Source organism: Heptranchias perlo, unplaced genomic scaffold (assembly GCF_035084215.1).
Source record: "Heptranchias perlo isolate sHepPer1 unplaced genomic scaffold, sHepPer1.hap1 HAP1_SCAFFOLD_748, whole genome shotgun sequence".
Classification (NCBI taxonomy): domain Eukaryota; kingdom Metazoa; phylum Chordata; class Chondrichthyes; order Hexanchiformes; family Hexanchidae; genus Heptranchias; species Heptranchias perlo.
Window position 1 is genome coordinate 22501 of NW_027139781.1, and position 10000 is coordinate 32500.

A 10000-nucleotide genomic window follows, 5' to 3' on the forward strand; every position below is an offset into this window, starting at 1 on the left:
GAGACCGACGGTCATCGGGTTTGGTTCCGCGGCTCGAGCAGGACGAGGGGCAGCGAACGGTACCGGAACGAACCCGGTCGCACACCGGGAAGTCGAGTGCCGGGTCTCGAAACGGAGCCGGGTCGGCCCAGTTTAAAACGGAGAAGAGAGTGCTGCCCTCTGCGGGTGAAAACCTGGAAGTACGTTGGTTAATGATTTCCAGTTCACCCCGCTTGGTCAGGCCCACTCGGAGGCGGATAACTCCGGAACGCCGAGGCCGATTTCCTCCGGGTATGGCTCGTTGCGTGCGGCAGGAGGAGGCGCAGCGTACGGTACCGAGCACTCGGAGGTGCGGTGCTGCCCGCCGGAGTGACAGCGAAAGGCTGCGCACCGCTTTCCGCCTGCTAACTCGGCGTCCGTGAGACCGACCGACTCCGCTTTAGCACCGGAGCTAGAGTGGGGCAAGGGGCACCGAAGGGTACCGGAACGATCACGTTCGCATACCGGGAAGTCGAGTGCCGGGCCGCTGAAAGCGAGCAGGGTGCCACCGACTCGTCGGGCCAACTCGGAGGCTGATATCTCAGGAAGGCCGAGGCCGATTTCCTCCGGGTATGGCTTGTTGCGTGCGGCAGGAGGAGGCGCAGCGTACGGTACCGAGCACTCGGAGGTGCGATGCTGCCCGCCGGAGTGACAGCGAAAGGCTGCGCACCGCTTTCCGCCTGGTAACTCGGCGTCCGTGAGACCGACCGACTCCGCTTTAGCGCCGGAGCTAGAGTGGGGCAAGGGGCACGTTTGGGTACCGGAACGATCACGTTCGCATACCGGGAAGTCGAGTGCCGGGCCGCTGAAAGCGAGCAGGGTGCCACCGACTCGTCGGGCCCACTCGGAGGCTGATATCTCAGGAAGGCCGAGGCCGATTTCCTCCGGGTATGGCTCGTTGCGTGCGGCAGGAGGCGGCGCAGCGTACGGTACCGAGCACTGGGAGGTGCGATGCTGCCCGCCGGAGTGACAGCGAAAGGCTGCGCACCGCTTTCCGCCTGCTAACTCGGCGTCCGTGAGACCGACCGACTTCGCTTTACCGCCGGAGCTAGAGTGGGGCAAGAGGCACGGTTGGGTACCGGAACGATCACGTTCGCACACCGGGAAGTCGAGTGCCGGGTCTCGAAACGGAGCCGGGTCGGCCCAATTTAAAACGGAGAATAGAGTGCTGCCCTCTGCGGGTGAAAACCTGGAAGTACGTTGGTTAATGATTTCCAGTTCACCCCGCTTGGTCAGGCCCACTCGGAGGCGGATAACTCCGGAACGCCGAGGCCGATTTCCTCCGGGTATGGCTCGTTGCGTGCGGCAGGAGGCGGCGCAGCGTACGGTACCGAGCACTCGGAGATGCGGTGCAGCCCGCCGGAGTGACAGCGAAAGGCTGCGCACCGCTTTCCGCCTGCTAACTCGGCGTCCGTGAGACCGACCGACTTCGCTTTACCGCCGGAGCTAGAGTGGGGCAAGGGGCACGGTTGAGTACCGGAAGGATGACGTTCGCACACCGGGAAGTCGAGTGCCGGGCCGCTGAAAGCGAGCAGGGTGCCACCGCTCGGGGCCCCGGTTTGTCCGTCCCACCCGGAGGCCCATATCTCCGGAAGGCACAGGCCGATTTCCACCGGGTATGGCTCGTTGTGTGCGGCCGGACCAGGCGCAGCGGACGGTACCGAGCACTCGGAGGTCGGGCGCTGCCCGCCGGAGGTACAGCGAATGGCTGCAAACCACTTTCCGCCGCCTCCCTCCGCGGGCGTGAGACCGACGGTCGTCGGGTTTGTTTCCGCGGCTAGAGCAGGACGAGGGGCAGCGAACGGTACCGGAAGGAACCCGGTCGCACACCGGGAAGTCGACTAGCGGGCCGCCGAAAGCGAGCACGGGGCCCCGGTTTGTCCGTCCCACCCGGAGGCCCATATCTCTGGAAGGCACAGGCCGATTTCCACCGGGTATGGCTCGTTGTGTGCGGCAGGACCAGGCGCAGCGGACGGTACCGAGCACTCGGAGGTCGGGCGCTGCCCGCCGGAGGTACAGCGAAAGGCTGCAAACCACTTTCCGCCACCTCCCTCCGCGGGCGTGAGACCGACGGTCGTCGGGTTTGTTTCCGCGGCTAGAGCAGGACGAGGGGCAGCGAACGGTACCGGAACGAACCCGGTCGCACACCGGGAAGTCGACCAGCGGGCCGCCGAAAGCGTGCTCGGGTCCCCGGTTTGTCTGTCCCACCCGGAGGCTGATATCTGAGGAAGTCCGAGGCCGATCTCCTCCGGCTAACTCGGCGGGCAATGTGTCCCCCCCACCATCTTCGGCTGATTACCGTGGCTGGACCGGATCAAGGAGCAACGGAACCGTGCCAGAACGACGTCGGTCGGACGGCGTGAACTGATAGTGCCGAGGCCGGAAACCGAGCCGGAAATGTGCACCGATTTATTGGTCCCACTCGCAGGCCCATATCTCCGGAAGGCCGAGGCCGATTTCCTCCGGGTATGGTTCGCTGCGTGCAGCCGGAAGGGGAGCAGCGGACGGCACTGAGCAGCCGGAGGTGCGGCGCTGCCCGCCGGAGCTGCAAGCGAAAGGCTGCGCACCGCTTTCCGCTGGTTAACTCGGCAGGCCGTCAGGCCGACCGACTCCGCTTCAGCACGGGAGCTAGAGTCGGGCAAGGGGCACCGAAGGGTACCGGAAGGATCACGTTCGGACACCGGGAAGTCGAGTGCCGGGCCGCCGAAAGCGAGCTCGGGGCCCCGGTTTGTCCGTCCCACCCGGAGGCCCATATCTCGAGAAGGCACAGGCCGATTTCCTCCGGGTTTGGCTCGCTGCGTGCGGCCGGACGAGGCGCAGCGAACGGTACCGAGCACTCGGAGGTGCGGCGCTGCCCGCCGGAGGTACAGCGAAAGGCTGCAAACCGCTTTCCGCCTCCTCTCCCCTCGGGCGTGAGACCGACGGTCGTCTGGTTTGCTTCCGCGGCAAGAGCAGGACGAGGGGCACCGAGCGGTACCAGAACGAACCCGGTCGCACACCGGGATGTGGAGTGCCCGGCCCAAACCCGCTACCCCCCCCCCCCCCCCCCCACCCGAAAGCGAGCCCCGGTTTGTGGATTAAAAGTGAAGCGGCAAAGATTTGTAAAACAGCGTGAAATGATGAACCAGAAGCCCAAAGTAATGGTGGGAATAAAAGTTCCGAAATGTGAAATGGTGAACCAGAAGTTGTGTGAACTGTTTAACCCAAAGTGGCAAAAATGGATTAAAAGGGGTGAAATGATCGACCGCAAAGCAGGGCAAGCATTAAACAAAAGCAGCAGCATTTTTTAAAAAGGGACAAATGGTTTACCAGAATCCCAAAAGAATGCTCAGAGACTTAAGTCCCAAAGGGGCAAATGGTTAACCAGAAGCTGGGTGAACTGCTTAACCCAAAGTGGGAAAAAGGATAAAAAAGGGGTGAACTGATCAACCAGAAGTCGACAACAATGTGCGGCGATTAAGTCTGAAAGAGGGAAAGGTTGACCGGAATGCAGGGAAATGATTAAACAAAAGCAGAAAAATTCAGTAAAAAGGGGCAAGTGGTGAACCAGAAGTTGGGTGAACTGCTTAACCAAAAGTGGGAAAGAGGATTAAAAGGGGTGAAATGATGAACCAGAAGGCGAAAGCAATGTGCCGCGTCGAAGTCCTAAAGGGGAAAAGGTTGACCAGAAAGCAGGGAAATGATTAAACAAAAGCAGAAAAATTCAGTAAAAAGGGGCAAGTGGTGAACCAGAAGTTGGGTGAACTGCTTAACCAAAAGTGGGAAAGAGGATTAAAAGGGGAGAAATGTTGAACCAGATGTCGAAAACAATGCGCGGCGATGAAGTCTGAAAGAGGAAAAGGTTGACCGCAAAGCAGGGAAAGCATTAAACAAAAGCAGCAGCATTTTAAAAAAAGGGACAAATGGTTTACCAGAATCCCAAAAGAATGCTCAGAGACTTAAGTACCAAAGGGCAAATGGTTAACCAGAAGCTGGGTGAACTGTTTAACCAAAAGTGGGAAAAAGGATTAAAAGGGGTGAAATGATTAACCAGAAGGCGAAAGCAATGTGCCGCGTCGAAGTCCTAAAGGGGAAAAGGTTGACCATAAAGCAGGGAAATGATTAAACAAAAGCAGAAAAATTCAGTAAAAAGGGGCAAATGGTTAACCAGAAGTTGGGTGAACTGCTTAACCAAAAGTGGGAAAGAGGATTAAAAGGGGAGAAATGTTGAACCAGATGTCGAAAACAATGCGCGGCGATGAAGTCTGAAAGAGGAAAAGGTTGACCGCAAAGCAGGGAAAGGATTAAACAAAAGCAGCAATATCTTTTAAAAAGGGACAAATGGTGAACCAGAATCACAAAAGAATGCTCAGAGACTTAAGTCCCAAAGGGGCAAATGGTTAACCAGAAGCTGGGTGAACTGTTTAACCAAAAGTGGGAAAAAGGATTAAAATGTTGTGAAATGATTAACCAGAAGGCGAAAGCAAAGTGCGGCGGCGAAGTCCAAAAGGGGAAAAGTTTGACAAGAAAGCAGGGAAATGATTAAACCAAAGCGGAAAAATTCAGTAAAAAGGGGCAAATGGTTAACCAGAAGCAGGGTGAACTGCTTAACCAAAAGCGGGAAAGAGGATTAAAAGGGGAGAAATGTTGAACCAGATGTCGAAAACAATGCGCGGCGATGAAGTCTGAAAGAGGAAAAGGTTGACCGCAAAGCAGGGAAAGGATTAAACAGAAGCAGCAATATCTTTTAAAAAGGGACAAATGGTGAACCAGAATCCCAAAAGAATGCTCAGAGACTTAAGTCCCAAAGGGGCAAATGGTTAACCAGAAGCTGGGTGAACTGTTTAACCAAAAGTGGGAAAAAGGATTAAAATGTTGTGAAATGATTAACCAGAAGGCGAAAGCAAAGTGCGGCGGCGAAGTCCTAAAGGGGAAAAGGTTGACCAGAAAGCAGGGAAATGATTAAACAAAAGCAGAAAAATTCAGTAAAAAGGGGCAAATGGTTAACCAGAAGTTGGGTGAACTGCTTAACCAAAAGTGGGAAAGAGGATTAAAAGGGGAGAAATGTTGAACCAGATGTCGAAAACAATGCGCGGCGATGAAGTCTGAAAGAGGAAAAGGTTGACCGCAAAGCAGGGAAAGGATTAAACAGAAGCAGCAATATCTTTTAAAAAGGGACAAATGGTGAACCAGAATCACAAAAGAATGCTCAGAGACTTAAGTCCCAAAGGGGCAAATGGTTAACCAGAAGCTGGGTGAACTGTTTAACCAAAAGTGGGAAAAAGGATTAAAAGGGGAGAAATGTTTAACCAGAAGGTGAAAGCAAAGTGCGGCGGCGAAGTCCAAAAGGGGAAAAGTTTGACAAGAAAGCAGGGAAATGATTAAACCAAAGCGGAAAAATTCAGTAAAAAAGGGGCAAATGGTTAAACAGAAGCAGGGTGAACTGCTTAACCCAAAGTGGGAAAAAGGATTAAAAGGGGAGAAATGTTTAACCAGATGTCGTAAACAAGGTGCGGCGATGAAGTCGGAAAGAGGGAAAGGTGGACCGCAAAGCAGGGAAAGCATTAAACAAAAGCAGCAACATTTTTAAAAAAGGGACAAATGGTGAACCAGAATCCCAAAATAATGCTCAGAGACTTAAGTCCCAAAGGGGCAAATGGTTAACCAGTAGCTGGGTGAACTGTCTAACCCAAAGTGGGAAAAAGGATTAAAAGGGGTGAAATGATTAACCAGAAGGCGAAAGCAAAGTGCGGCGGCGAAGTCGTAAGGGGAAAAGGTTGACCAGAAAGCAGGGAAAGCATTAAACAAAAGCGGCAACATTTTTTAAAAAGTGGCAAATGGTTAACCAGAATCCCAAAAGAATGCTCAGAGACTTAAGTCCCAAAGGGGAAATGGTTAACCAGAAGCTGGGTGAACTGGTGAACCAAAAGTGGGAAAAAGGATTAAAAGGGGAGAAATGTTTAACCAGAAGGCAAAAGCAAAGTGCGGCGGCGAAGTCCAAAAGGGGAAAAGGTTGACAAGAAAGCAGGGAAATGATTAAACCAAAGCGGAAAAATTCAGTATAATGGGGCAAATGGTTAACCAGAAGCTGGGTGAAATGGTTAACCGAAAGTGGCAAAAAAAGATTTAAAGGGGAAAAATGATTAACCAGAAGTCGACAACAATGCGCGGCGATGAAGTCTGAAAGGGGAAAAGGTTGACCACATAGCAGGGAAACGATTAAACAAAAGCGGCAACATTTTTTAAAAAGTGGCAAATGATTAACCAGAATCCCAAAAGAATGCTCAGAGACTAAGTCCCAAAGGGGAAATGGTTAACCAGAAGCTGGGGGAAATGGTTAACCAAAAGTTGCAAAAATGATTAAAAGGGGTGAAATGATTAACCAGGAGGCTAAAGCAATGTGCCGCGGTGAAGTCTGAAAGAGGGAAAGGTTGACCAGAAAGCATTAAACAAAAGCGGCAACATTTTTTAAAAATTGGCAAATGATTAACCAGAATCCCAAAAGAATGCTCAGAGACTAAGTCCCATAGGGGAAATGGTTAACCAGAAGCTGGGGGAAATGGTTAACCAAAAGTTGCAAAAATGATTAAAAGGGGTGAAATGATTAACCAGAAGTCGAAAATAATGTGCGGCGATGAAGTCCTAAAGGGGAAAAGTTTGACCACAAAGCAGGGAAAGCATTAAACAAAAGCGGCAACATTTTTAAAAAAGTGGCAAATGATTAACCAGAATCCCAAAAGAATGCTCAGAGACTAAGTCCCAAAGGGGAAATGGTTAACCAGAAGCTGGGGGAAATGGTTAACCAAAAGTTGCAAAAATGATTAAAAGGGGTGAAATGATTAACCAGGAGGCTGAAGCAATGTGCCGCGGTGAAGTCTGAAAGAGGGAAAGGTTGACCAGAAAGCATTAAACAAAAGTGGCAACATTTTAAAAAAATTGGCAAATGGTTAACCAGAATCCCAAAAGAATGCTCAGAGACTAAGTCCCAAAGGGGAAATGGTTAACCAGAAGCTGGGGGAAATGGTTAACCAAAAGTTGCAAAAATGATTAAAAGGGGTGAAATGATTAACCAGGAGGCTAAAGCAATGTGCCGCGGTGAAGTCTGAAAGAGGGAAAGGTTGACCAGAAAGCATTAAACAAAAGCGGCAACATTTTTTAAAAATTGGCAAATGATTAACCAGAATCCCAAAAGAATGCTCAGAGACCGAGTCCCAAAGGGGAAATGGTTAACCAGAAGCTGGGGGAAATGGTTAACCAAAAGTTGCAAAAATGATTAAAAGGGGTGAAATGATTAATCAGGAGGCTAAAGCAATGTGCCGCGGTGAAGTCTGAAATTGGGAAAGGTTGACCAGAAAGCATTAAACAAAAGCGGCAACATTTTTTAAAAATTGGCAAATGATTAACCAGAATCCCAAAAGAATGCTCAGAGACTAAGTCCCAAAGGGGAAATGGTTAACCAGAAGCTGGGGGAAATGGTTAACCAAAAGTTGCAAAAATGATTAAAAGGGGTGAAATGATTAACCAGGAGGCTAAAGCAATGTGCCGCGGTGAAGTCTGAAAGAGGGAAAGGTTGACCAGAAAGCATTAAACAAAAGCGGCAACATTTTTTAAAAATTGGCAAATGATTAACCAGAATCCCAAAAGAATGCTCAGAGACTAAGTCCCAAAGGGGAAATGGTTAACCAGAAGCTGGGGGAAATGGTTAACCAAAAGTTGCAAAAATGATTAAAAGGGGTGAAATGATTAACCAGGAGGCTGAAGCAATGTGCCGCGGTGAAGTCTGAAAGAGGCAAAGGTTGACCGGAAAGCATTAAACAAAAGTGGCAACATTTTTTAAAAATTGGCAAATGGTTAACCAGAATCCCAAAAGAATGCTCAGAGACTAAGTCCCAAAGGGGAAATGGTTAACCAGAAGCTGGGGGAAATGGTTAACCAAAAGTTGCAAAAATGATTAAAAGGGGTGAAATGATCAACCAGAAGTCGAAAATTATGTGCGGCGATGAAGTCCTAAGGGGGAAAAGTTACCCAGAAGGCAGGGAAATGATCAAACGAAAGCAGCCAAAAAATTATTAAAAGAGGGGAACTGATGAACCAAAAGGTGAGAAACGGCCCGCAGAGACTAAGTCCAAAACGGGAACTGGTGAACCGGAAATGATTAACCAAAAACTAAGTCCGAAGAGGGAACTGGTAAACCAGAACTGAGTAACCCGATTTTTAAAATTAATTATAAATGGGGAAACGATTGAGCAAAAGGCGGAAATTAAGTCACAGGGACCAGGTCCGAAAGGGCAAGAGGTTACCCCGTAGGGGGCATTCGTCAACTCAATCTGAAAATTTTGAAGGCAAATCTGACCAAAATGCGGAAATCGGACCACACCGCGAGGGGCGCCATTCGACGGGGCAGGGGTAGACGCGTCGAACGGTACCTGAAGGTCCCGGCTGCGACACGTGAGTCCGGAGATATGGCCAGTCAAAGTCTGATGGGAGGTACCGAAGCCGAAAAATCGAAACGCGTTTGCGGCGATTCGGTGTCAGAGAGTCGGTCACGAATTCAAATTCGTCCCGCTGATTCGCCAATTGCCAGCCGGTTCCGGGGGGATTGGCGGGGTACCTGCAGGATAGTAAGAGGTGGCATGTCGAGACTTAGCCTGTTTACCAGACTTGTGTCTAGCGCCTCCAGGTCTGCAGAGACCGACCCGGGCTGCCGCCCAACCGACTTTTAAGCCTTTTGGGAGTGGGAATTTTTCCCATTTTTCCCCATTTTTCGGGTTTTTTGGTCGGGCTTGAAAACGGCGGCCCCGAGGCCTCCCGGGGCTGGCGGGCTTCGGCTCCCTTGCGAGAGGGTCCGAATTCCACCCGTTTAAGCCCAGAAAGGAGTTCGGAAGTCAGTCGGTCGAGGGAACCCCTTCGGAAGTCCGACGGGGATGGATTCGGCCGGCGTTTCGGATCTCCGGTCAGAGGATTCCCCCCCTGGGCGGGGGGGTGCGAGTAGCTGCCGGCAAACGGTCCCTTGCACTTGTGGCACAAAAAGTCCGAGCACAGGTTAATGAGTTGGCCGCGGAAGCCCCTATGCCGAAATGAGAAAGCCCCCGTTGCGGGGATTTAGTGACGCATCTGCGGCCGGAGGTGGGAGGCCGTCCTGCCGAATTGACACTTGTCATTCGGGCACCTAGGGATTGGTCGGGTACCCGGAGATTTTCGAGAACACGATTTTCAGAGCTTTCTCTGACAGCCCAGGTGCACTTTAAGAGTGCCTGAAAAAGTGACACTTGGCAAAAGGCTCTCAATTTCAAAGCGGAGACCTTTACAAGAGCACTCGGAAGTCACCTGTCAGCATTTAAAGCTACATCAGGCGGCAATTTTCGAACTCTTTGTCAGTCTGAAATCGTGTTGAGCCTCGACAGCGTCGGGCTCAGGCAGGAGGAGCTTGCCAGCAGAGAGAGGCTCACCATGGATTGCTGGTGGATGCTTTTCGAAAACATATACACATTATATTATATTATAATAATATAAAGAAAAAAAAGAGTTTCTCAAAATCTCTGTGACACTTTGCAGATTTTTTTGAAAGCCAATAAAGAGAACTCTTTAACTTGAAAGTCACCTGTGCCGGCATAGCGATGACTTTTAAAACAGGTTGACACTTTCGAGCCGCGGCGGCTCTGAATCACCCCAGACACCAAGTGTGTTTGTGGGCAAGGCACCGCGGCCGGTGGGCTGCTTTTATAATAACGGGCACGCAGACTTTTTGAGAGGAATCGGTACTCTCTTCCGATCGATTTGGCGACTCGCGTCCGACATGGGAGGGCCCGAGCGGTCCAGCCAAGGCTGGTGTTCAGGCTCGTCAGGTTCCTCTCTCTGTCCCAAGTGGCAGACGGACAGTTTTAAAAGTCAGTGGGTTTTGTCGGCACGACTCTCCTGTTCACCCGCTGGCGTATTGCTCTCTTGTGAGGCCGAGAAGTCCACCTGTGTTGTCTAACAGAGGTCCGATTCAAGCTCCAGAGCC